Source organism: Schistocerca nitens, chromosome 3 (genome assembly GCF_023898315.1).
Source record: "Schistocerca nitens isolate TAMUIC-IGC-003100 chromosome 3, iqSchNite1.1, whole genome shotgun sequence".
Classification (NCBI taxonomy): Eukaryota; Metazoa; Arthropoda; class Insecta; order Orthoptera; family Acrididae; genus Schistocerca; species Schistocerca nitens.
Genome location: NC_064616.1, coordinates 567,122,766 through 567,134,817, shown reverse-complemented (window position 1 = coordinate 567,134,817; position 12,052 = coordinate 567,122,766). Strand labels below are relative to the sequence as shown.

The 12,052-nt window shown below is 45.8% G+C and overlaps 2 protein-coding genes across 2 annotated transcripts in view; one reads left to right on the top strand and one right to left on the bottom strand.

Annotated features, from left to right (window-relative positions):
• Nucleotides 1–12,052, bottom strand: part of LOC126249338 (uncharacterized) — a 90,891-nt gene that overhangs the window by 38,345 nt on the left and 40,494 nt on the right. The window lies entirely within an intron of this gene.
• The window catches only part of LOC126249659 (sodium- and chloride-dependent GABA transporter 1), a 409,464-nt gene continuing 406,903 nt past the window's right edge, over nucleotides 9,492–12,052 (top strand). The window contains exon 1 of the mRNA XM_049951338.1: nucleotides 9,492–9,590. The gene's annotated coding sequence lies outside the window, so the exon portion shown is untranslated. The remainder of the gene's footprint in view (nucleotides 9,591–12,052) is intronic.

Genomic DNA, 12,052 nt, shown 5'->3' with positions numbered 1-12,052 from the left:
CTGACCTTCTTCTCTGACATAACTGATCCTCACAAACGATTTCTTTTCCTGAAGATGTTAGTGTTTGAAGAGAGATAGCGAAGATGTAGCTCAAGCAATAATCGTCAGAAGCTTTCGTCATTTAAGGAAACCATTTAGTCGTCCTATACTTACTGCAGTCTTGTAGCTTAATTAACATATTGACAGAACATATAGTACAACATTGTAGAGAATTCCATCCATATTTCAGAGTTTTCGCGTTTCTCGTGTAATGTGTTGTATCATCACATTAAGTTCATAAACAAAACCACAAAGAGTATTGTTGTGGATTGGCAGGAGAGCCAACCCAGGCTTAATAGAGGAAGCCGAAAGGCACACGTTTTAGCTCACGCAGGCTGGCGTGGATGTAGCTGGTGGAATACTTAACTTTAATCCATTAATGTTGAACGTAGCTCTTGTCTGTACATTATTTACAATATCAATAGTAACTGAACATGGCGCCTTGCTAGGTCGTAGCAAATGACGTAGCTGAAGGCTATGCTAACTATCGTCTCGGCAAATGAGAGCGTATTTTGTCAGTGAACCATCGCTAGCAAAGTCGGTTGTACAACTGGGGCGAGTGCTAGGAACTCTCTCTAGACCTGCCGTGTGGCGGCGCTCGGTCTGCAATCACTGATAGTGGCGACACGCGGGTCCGACGTATACTACCGGACCGCGGCCGATTTAAATGCTACCACCTAGCAAGTGTGGTGTCTGGCGGTGACACCACATTCCTCCCCTGCAAATCGTCGTACGGTTGTGTTATAAGGCTTCCGCCCGCCGTGGGGAGGACCCCATGTTGACGTATGCGACGAGGTGGGGAGCCTAACAACAGGCGAGGCTGTGCCACCCGCACCCTGCCATTCGGTCCGAGGGGAGCTAGGAAACGCCTGAACACCTGCTCCAGGGTGCACGCCAACATGCGGTGTATGCGCCTGCAGAGAGACAGGAGGGGCCGAAGGGTCGACCTCCATCGGGCCGGGGCACCTGACGGGCGAAGACGACATATGGTCCGAAGAGGGCAAGAGTTCCATGTCGGAGGACAACTTGTCACGGGAAGCGATCGGCGGCGCGTGACCCAGGGAGGCGCCCGGCGGTTGCAGCGACGCGTCCACTGCGGGCGTCACCAACAGGAGAACAGGCGGCGGCGGCGGTGGCGGCGGCGGCGGCGCGTCGCCATGGGGCAAAATGGAAGGCAGCGTCGGTAACACCTGGGGCTGAGGCGAGCCAGTAGATGGGTCCCCCGGGCGCTGACTGGACGGCCCCGTCGCTGAAAGCAGATGGGGAGCGGCAAATCCCGTGCGACGACAGAGGCGCAGCTGGTTGAGATGCCGGCGCACCTCACCAGAGACCCCCAAAACCAGATACATAGCGCGGCCGAGGCAGTGAAGAATGCGCCCTTGAAGCCAACGCCGTGAACCTCGATAGTGGCGGTAGTAGACGACGTCGCCTGGAGCAAAAGCAGGTGTCTGCCGCTGCACAAGAACCTGATGCGGCGGATGTAGCAAAGACATCAAGGTTCGATGATGACGACCATGGAGAAACTCAGCCGGCGAGCGACCATCTCGGGGCTGAGAGCGATGCGAGGACAAAAAGAGCAATAACGCGTCCTCCCGAGAATGCGACTCTTTCAACTTCAACATCTGTGACTTGAAAGTCCAGACCGATCGTTCAGCGGCACCGTTTGACTGTGGCGAAAACGGCACGGACGTCAGATGTTGAATACCATTGGCCTTGCAGAATGACTGAAATTCTGCGGACATGAATTGTGGACCATTGTCGGAAACAATAGTCTGTGGCAGACCTTCACTGCAAAAGATAGCAGATAACGCTTGGATTGTGGCAGATGACGTCGTGGAAGACATCCGGACAACAAAAGGAAAATTACTGAATGAATCTACCACAACCAACCATCGAGCATTCGAGAATTGACCAGCAAAATCGATGTGTAAGCGTTGCCAAGGGGAAGTGGCTTTTGGCCATGTAAAGAATTTCCGCGGTGGTGCGGATTGTTGTTCGGCACACGCCATGCAAGAAGAGCACATATTCGTAATCGCAGCATCGATTCCGAACCAAGTACAGTGCTGACGAGCAAGTTGTTCCGTTCTCACTATACCCCAATGTCCTTGGTGGAGAAGCCGTAAGACAGAGGACTGATCATTATCAGAACGCAACAGCAAAACACCACGTCGTACAAAAAGTCTCTCCTTGTGAGCAAAAAATCGGCGAACCAACGGATCCCCGATCCGTGACTTTGACAAGGGCCATTGCGTAGCAACAAAACGCAGAACGGTAGCAAGGACAGGGTCAGCAGCTGTGGCTGTAGCTACACGACGAAAATCAATCGGAAACGATTCGACCACGTCATCGGTTTCCGCATCAATGAACATGCAAGCAAGTTCGGAGGAATCGCATGCCCTATCCTCAGCAACAGGCAAACGGGACAACGCATCGGCGTTTCCGTGCTTAGCAGTGGACCGATACAAGATATCGTAGCGGTACTGCGAGAGGAAAATAGACTAGCGAATGAATTTCTGCGCTGTACGTGCAGGTACAGGCTTTTTCGGATGAAAAAGCGATGTCAAAGGTTTGTGGTCTGTGATGATGGTAAAGTGACGACCATACAAGAAATCATGAAACTTTGTAACACCAAATACGAGAGCCAATGCTTCTTTCTCGATCTGTGAATAATTTCTTTGCGCAGATGAGAGCAATTTGGACGCAAAGGCAATAGGGCAATCGAGCGATCCATCTTTGTGCGCAAGCACAGCACCGATCCCGAAATCTGATGCATCCACCTTCAACAAAAGGGGTTTCTGGGGATCGAATGGCGTAAGGCAAGTATTGGAAAGCAACGCCGATTTCAACTGGCGAAAGGCGCGTTCGCATTCCGTCGTCCAGACGAACGGAACACCTTTACGGCGTAAGCGATGAAGCGGAGCTGAAATGGAAGAGGCGTGCGGCACATATTTGTTATAATAATTAATTTTTCTCAGTACACTCTGTAGCTGTTTCAAATTCTGCGGCGAAGGCAATTCTTGTATGGCATGGAGGTGCTCGGGACTGGGATGTATGCCTTGGGCATTGATTACATGTCCCAGGTAGGGTAAGTCACGAGCAAAAAACACACATTTGTCCTTCCGCAAGCGAAGACCATTTTGTCGCAAGACCTGAAATAATGTTCTGAGATTGGCTAAATGTTCTTCTTCCGTCTTTCCAGAGATCACAATATCGTCCAGATACACTCCGGGAAATGGAAAAAAGAACACATTGACACCGGTGTGTCAGGCCCACCATACTTGCTCCGGACACTGCGAGAGGGCTGTACAAGCAATGATCACACGCACGGCACAGCGGACACACCAGGAACCGCGGTGTTGGCCGTCGAATGGCGCTAGCTGCGCAGCATTTGTGCACCGCCGCCGTCAGTGTCAGCCAGTTTGCCGTGGCATACGGAGCTCCATCGCAGTCTTTAACACTGGTAGCATGCCGCGACAGCGTGGACGTGAACCGTATGTGCAGTTGACGGACTTTGAGCGAGGGCGTATAGTGGGCATGCGGGAGGCCGGGTGGACGTACCGCCGAATTGCTCAACACGTGGGGCGGGAGGTCTCCACAGTACATCGATGTTGTCGCCAGTGGTCGGCGGAAGGTGCACGTGCCCGTCGACCTGGGACCGGACCGCAGCGACGCACGGATGCACGCCAAGACTGTAGGATCCTACGCAGTGCCGTAGGGGACCGCACCGCCACTTCCCAGCAAATTAGGGACACTGTTGCTCCTGGGGTATCGGCGAGGACCATTCGCAACCGTCTCCATGAAGCTGGGCTACGGTCCCGCACACCGTTAGGTTGTCTTCCGCTCACGCCCCAACATCGTGCAGCCCGCCTCCAGTGGTGTAGCGACAGGTGTGAATGGAGGGACGAATGGAGACGTGTCGTCTTCAGCGATGAGAGTCGCTTCTGCCTTGGTGCCAATGATGGTCGTATGCGTGTTTGGCGCCGTGCAGGTGAGCGCCACAATCAGGACTGCATACGACCGTGGCACACAGGGCCAACACCCGGCATCATGGTGTGGGGAGCGATCTCCTACACTGGCCGTACACCACTGGTGATCGTCGAGGGGACACTGAATAGTGCACGGTACATCCAAACCGTCATCGAACCCATCGTTCTACCATTCCTAGACCGGCAAGGGAACTTGCTGTTCCAACAGGACAATGCACGTCCGCATGTATCCCGTGCCACCCAACGTGCTCTAGAAGGTGTAAGTCAACTACCCTGGCCAGCAAGATCTCCGGATCTGTCCCCCATTGAGCATGTTTGGGACTGGATGAAGCGTCGTCTCACGCGGTCTGCACGTCCAGCACGAACGCTGGTCCAACTGAGGCGCCAGGTGGAAATGGCATGGCAAGCCGTTCCACAGGACTACACCAGCATCTCTACGATCGTCTCCATGGGAGAATAGCAGGCTGCATTGCTGCGAAAGGTGGATATACACTGTACTAGTGCCGACATTGTGCATGCTCTGTTGCCTGTGTCTATGTGCCTGTGGTTCTGTCAGTGTGATCATGTGATGTATCTGACCCCAGGAATGTGTCAATAAAGTTTCCCCTTCCTGGGACAATGAATTCACGGTGTTCTTATTTCAATTTCCAGGAGTGTAGTTTGCTACAGTAGGGACCGACGCAGAAACAGTTTGCAGATATTGCTGAAACAATGCAGGGGCGGATGCACACCCGAATGACAGTCGTTTGAATCGATACAAACCAAGATGGGTGTTAACCACCAAAACGCGCTGGGATTCTTCGTCCACCGGTATTTGCAAGTACGCATCTGCTAGGTCCAACTTCGAAAAATATTTACCCGGGCACAGTTTGTCAAAAAGATCTTCTGGGCGGGGTAAAGGAAAAGTTGCAATCACTAGTTGTGGATTCACTGTTGCCTTGAAATTTATCAAGAATTATGTGGTGCTGAGAGTCGGCAGGGTGTCCCAAGAGGAATGGTCAGTATTCGGTGATATGACAGGAAAGATCATTTGAAAAAAAAAAACTCCATATTGACGTATGCCCTATTCCGAATAGTTTCCGAGATAGAACGCATTTAATGTACATTGTTATTTATTTTCTGTATTATTCTGTACATTTTTATAATGTACTACGTTACTGTAGAGAAATTCGAGACGAACAATCTTATATAGCACATTTGTGGTCTATATAGTCGGGAAACGACCTCGTATTGACCTACAGAAACTGCCTACCTACAGCACACGAGCATCGCTTGAGATATTCTATATTCTCTCGCTCTCTTCGACCAAACTACTATTCCTAGAGAAAAATGAATACGACCGTTTTCGTAGAATATATAACGTAGTTTGATTTCCTACTGCGACACTCTTTCGCTAGAGGCCGCAATATTCGAGTTATTATAGATTCCATTTTCCACATTTTGAAACACAAACAAGCTGGGCTCATTTTGAATAGATTTTGAGTCAAGACAACACTATAATTGCGTGTGAATAATGTAACAACCATATTGAACAGTAGAATTAATAACGATGTACTAATCTCACTCACTATCACCTTCTCTTGTGTGTAAAACAGTTGTTGCAAGCAGCAAAGGTCCACGTTTATGTAGTTTCAATAGTTATCCCCAGTACACTTGAACAGTTAAAACCCAAGTACAAGATATAATGAAAACCTACAAATCTTTAAGGGAAGCATATTGCGGAAGCTATAACTATTACACAAAATTTTTCACAGGACCAGCATCCAAACTTACCTTAAACAAACCGTCAGTACTTGTGGATGGTTGACGGCAGCTCATAAAACTGTGTCCCTTTCAGAAATTTTGGATACAATTTGACGCAAACAATGAAAAAGAAATGGTGCTTCAATATTCTGAAATATTTATGAAACGCCTATTCCTCTAACACTAGTTCCTTGTAGAGCGTATTAAATTCCCTTCCTGGACCACGTAATGATAACATTTTTCGGATCCACACTCTTCTTTTGCGTTGCTCCACACTTTTTCTTCCTCCTCTAGTATAAGATCAATCACGGCAAGTTTTGAACTACTGAGCCTGATAAATACCATTTTCATACAAATGTGGACTCCAGCACTCACGTGTGCAAGATACCACACTGTGTCTGTACTTCCCGAAGTAAAAACTGCAGAAAAACGTCTTGTGAAGTGCGCAGTACTCGCGAAAAAAATCATGTGTGGTGAGATGACGTTACGTGACGTGAAGAGACGAGACGAGAGTTGACCTGACGTGCGTCCAGTGTGAATACATCCTAATGTTGACGCGACGTTACGTAACGTGGCGTCCCGTCCCGTTCTGGTCCATTGACGTCTAGTGTGAATAGGTTTTATGTGGACGGAAGCACACCAGAATTAAGTAACATTTGTATATGTATCTCATTATCTCTGCATTTCACACCAAATCGTCGCTGGCGTCGAAAAAGATGCCTCGCATTTGCTATAACGAAGAAAACAAGATGTACACTGTAGAACGATATGACAGTGTAATTGCTTCATCTGAAACAGGTAAAAGCAGAAAACTGGTTTTAGATTGATCTATGAGCCATGCTAAGAAAGTAAATAAAAGCAAAATAGTAAGAAAGGCAAAGCTGTCATCAACTGGAAGACTGGTTTGAACATCGCAGTGGTTTTCCTCATGCATTCCTACTGGTAACGGTACGCCACTGCCTTCCCCCGACCTTTGAACTGACATACTTAGCCAGTTTTAGGTCGATCTACATACAGTTTAGCGTGGACTCGGAGCTACGGTGCAACTCAGAATTCTTTTCGAAAACAAGCACCTCCAGAGGTGAAATAAGTCACAACAGACAGATAAAAATTGTAACATTTACCAGTGATCGAAACCCAGACTTTTGGAAGCCTAGTTTGGCACTTCACCACCGAGCCACTGAGTCATAAGTACAATTAAAACTCACTAAGGATGCTTCCAGAGGCACATGTTTTATTACCAAGGAATAAAAGGAAGAATATTTAGAGTCTGACATGCTGTCGACGAAGAGTTTGTTAGATACTGAGCACAAGCTACGATTTGGGACATATGACGAAGGTAATCGGCAGTGTCCTTTTGAAAGAAACCATCTTAGTCTTTTCATTGACAGAATTGGAGAAACCACACACTATCTACACTGCCTGATAGAAAAAGTGAAGCACCGAGATGGGAAGGAGGAAACGAAATGAGACTTCACGGGTTGATGGGGTATTTGATGTTAATGCAGTGATTAAAAAAGCTAGTCAAATTTACAAAGAACCTAGTAGCATGCACCCACTTATCTGTATGACGTTGCACCCCCTATGGCCTGCATGCATGCACTGATTCGGTTGGGAAGGGTGTCATAAAGCCGTTATATCCACTTCTGAGGCAAAGAGGCTCACAACTGTTGTAAATGGTCCATGATATCCCTGACACTGGCACTGGGATGAAGCTGACGTCCGAGCTGGTCCCAAAAATGTTCTGTTGGGGACAGATTTGCGGATCTTGCTGGCGACAGGATTACTTTAACACCACTTAACGGTTCACAGAGATACGCGCCAGATGTGGACGAGCGTTGTCCTGTTGAAAAATAGCATCACGATAATGTCATACTGTCGCGCGAGAGGTAAGAAATGAGTATGCAGGATGTCGGTGCCGTCAGAGTTTCTTCAGTCACAACGTGCCGTAATCTGAAGTCATACCCAATGGTTCCCATGCGAAGCCATCCGTCAGTAATCGATGCTTTCTAGTCACGGCACCGCTTCAAACGCAGCCGTTTATGTTGGGGTGTTAGCAGCAGCCCACGCGTGGATAGTCATTCCCTAGTCCGATTGCTGCTAGCCTCTGACTAATGGTGTAGGATGAGACAGAATGTTTCAGGGAGTCTATTACTTGTTCTGACCAGATCTGATGGGGTTACGATGTGTTTGATGCACAGTAACCTTCTTTTGTGGTGATCGGACATGGTCGACCGGAAACTTAACGACTAGTATGCCTGCCCTCAAGTTCCCATTTGGTTCAACATCGAGTCACTGCCACATCTGAATGCCCATCAAATCTGGATACTGCTCGATTCGACCAGCCACCCAGATAAGACTCACAATGATGCCCCTTCCAAATTCTGTAGGTTGCTGATAACGCTGTCTCAGACGAATACGGAGGATCTAAGTGTCCTCCACAGCAATCACTCAACATGTGAGACAGTTCATGCCCCTTATAAAACGTATACCCTCCCACGGCTGGTAATAACACCAAACACGAACGACGCTAATCTACTCTGGTGGTCAGAGATGATTTCAACTCTAATCGTTTACATACGCAGTGATGTTATGTAGATGTACAAAGTTATATTGACATCCGAGGACTGTGTCTCTTGGTGTTTCACTCGTCTTGTCAGGCAGTGTAAATATAGACAGACGGACAGGGATTTGAGCTAGCGTCCTCCGGAATGTGAGTCCAGTATGTTACACTGGGCCACATCGCTCAGTATCAAGGAGAGGAACTATATATCCAGTGATAGAATAACTATCGCTAAGGACATGAGCCACTAAAGGTCAAGAGATCCAACAGATAAGTAGTAAATTTGGAAAATGTTCTATGTGACCAAACTCCTGAGGTCATCGGTCCCTAGGCTTACACGCTACTTAATCTAACTTAAACTAACTTACGCTAAGGACAACATACACACCCTAAGGACAACATACACACCCATGCCCAAGGGAGGACTCAAACCTCCGACGGAGGGAACCGCGCGAACCGTGGCAAGGCGCCTTAAACCGCACGGCTGCCCCGCACGGAAGAGATAAGTAGTGAAGCATTTTATACCTACAGCAAAATTTTTAAGAATTACATGAAACTGTGAAGCATAATTCAGCGAAATATTAGCGCGTAACTAGGAAGTAGCAACACTGCCTGCTCCTTCCATTCCTTAACTATGAAGAGACTTTAGTTTAACGAACGAACCTCGGTCTCACCTAAGGTAGACATTAAGAGTAGCTGCTAAAGGACGAGTCTTGGGCGTATCGGATCCTTTCCCACTGAAAAATGATATTCGTAGTTGTAAAGTAGAGGTCTTACAATAGTTAGTCACAATCAGAGGCCAACGCAAAGTCTTCAACAGCTCATAAGTCACGTCTTTAACTCGATGGAAGCTACTGTTACTGCATCTTGAGCGATAACACGGCGTTAAGAGAGTTGTTAACACACCGCCTGTTGCTCATTCAGTAAAGAACGCGCTTGTCTTTCACGGATCGTGTTAGACAGTGTGAACGTGCCGTAACTGGATCGCTCTGGATGCAAAATGTTTGTAGAAATTAACAAGTTCTAGGTTTTTGGTGTCGAAGTGACGTCACGGTAATGAAAACGCGTCCTACATGCGCGGAGAGGAGGCTCGCGGAGCGCGCGTGTGCCAAGACGAGGTTATGCGCATGCGCGTGTTAGGCGCCGCGCAGACTTGAACGCCGGCTGCTGCCGCAGGCGCGAATCCGTGCTTTCTTACGAGTACCAACACTGCTCGCCCGTCCTTCGCCTGTCTGCCACCAGAGGAGCGCTACCTCACCGTGAGTACTTAGTCTGCACTCCTTCCGTAACAGCATTAGCTATGACACTATATCACTGGTCACGTTGCACCCAACGGCTTACCGATTTTGCTTGTCTTTCGCACGACTGCAGTACATATTTCTATGTGACTTTTTTTTTTGCATCATTGCCAAACATATTTGTATCATTGCAACTAATCATCTTTCTTCAGAAAGTAACAGTGATAATGATAAACATTACGGTACATTCATGGCGAGGTATAATCAAAATGTGATAAGGAATCACGATGACATGAAGTTTTATTTGTCTATAAATTCATGCACGTATCGCAATGACATCATACCGAACTATACCTACATTGAATAACGTACATTACATTTGCTATACGCGCATAAATATTTCCATAAGTAAATATTCATTTCATCAAGGTTCCTTATTACACCTCATCATGAATATACCAGAATGATCATTATGATTATTATTATTGTTCCTTTCCGAAGAAAAATGATTAGTTTTTGCTATACAAGCGTCTAGTTAAAGATCAGAGAAAAAAATTATGCGACTCAAATGCACCACGAGCAGAGTTCTAGTCTGTCGCATTAGCCGCTTCCGCTTACTCAGCTGCTCTGCAAAATGTACTCTCGTAAGGTTTTAGACAGGCTCAAAAGAATTTGAACTGCGATTTCTCGAATAGGCTCGAAGAGCACATCGGTCTAAATCAGTATCTGTTACGCCTACGTACGTGCTACAATTATGTGAAAGGTAAGCAAAACCAGTGACCCTTTGAGTGCATGCTTCCCTTATCAGAGAAGACCCTTGCTACCGTAATCTCTGTTGTCGGTTACAGTTTCCCTACGACGTTCTACAAAGTTCAGTGAATTTCTCTAATGAATATTATAGACAGAGGATACAAGTCTTCAAGATACGCTGGATCATATTTTTGCTTGTTGTCATGGAAGAACGTATTTCCCTTTCACAACGAGAGCAGCTGCCAGAAGTTCTACATCAATACTTTCCAGAACACTCCCACACGTGAAAGGATCAGAATTCGAAGACTCTGAAAATTTAGTACCAGAGGTTGCTAAACAGATGTCAACTGCCATGCGCTATGTTCACATTATATCTATTCTAGTCAGTGGACATATTTCCGTGTATGTTGCAAGTCATGTACCTCAAAATTTCTTGAAATTAAGGACGTTTGTTAAGTTTTTCAGAAGCGAAAGTCTTGCTGCAGGGTATTTTATTTCTTCCAGACGCGTTTCGTCTTTTATTTTACGGCATCTTCAGTGGAATCTAGAATGATACAGTTTTGTTTTGATATGCGATATTTGTAGATTATAAAGCGGATGCCAACCAAAAACGCGAATAACTGTAAGTAACCACTTATTTACGTAAAACACCAGATGTCAACTTTTTTATAATCTACAAATTTCGCATATCGAAAGAAAATTTTATCATTCGAGATTCCACTGAAGATAAGTAAAAGACCACTGGAAGAAATAAAATACATTGCAGCAGAACAATACGAACCATCAGTTATTTCTCCCATGTGGATTTTTCTGTAGCAGTACCTTCCCTACTGTATTCATCATAACGTAAGTTCCTAACAAGGCCAAACTATGCAGATGCGTACACATGATCTAGAATTTTTTTCACTTGTAGTACTTGATTCATACGTTCCTCACCTTTTCTGATAGCCGAAATTTCTTGAGAAGGGCAACACATCATTTATATACCAATCGACTGCTGTGAAAGTACTATTTAATGCAGACGGCCATATTACCGACTATTCATTGTTGATTCCATGCGCTGCACTCCTTGAAATAAAAAATTCCGAATGTGTATCGAAAAAAGTTAAGCTGTAAAATATGTAATTCAGATAAGTTGGTGCACCTTTGTTTCTATATTAATGCTCATTTTACTCGTACGGAAGGTACTCCCTCCTGGACAGCCTCAGTGGGGCATTCTGTAAATATACTCTCTCCTGCCTTCCTGTTTTCCTGTCTACTTGGTACACAAATTGTTAATTTCAAGAATTTCCATTTGTTAATTACTTTTAAGTTTCCAAGTATTTAAAGCTGCAACTTTTGTAAGACTGTGTTAAAATACTAATAGATCAATTAAGCTTCGTATAGTGTATATGTACAATTTAATATTATGGAAAACGACCTGTGTTAGTCATTAGGTGGCAGGTCACTTGTAAACGACTACAAATAAAATAAAAATAAATTATAATAATCTACGCGATTACAGTTCGGAAAGCCATATTTATCCAGATAATATTTTATTCACAAGTAACATAGATAAGCACTTATGTATAGCTCAAATTTTGAAATATTTACAAACAACAACATTATTAGGGCAGTACAATAATGAACATTAAGCTAAGCTCCAAACGTAAAATACGAAACTGTAGCTGGCTAGAAATAAATACGAAATTCACCTCTAGCAGACAGCAGCGAATGCCGTGTTCCTTTAGATA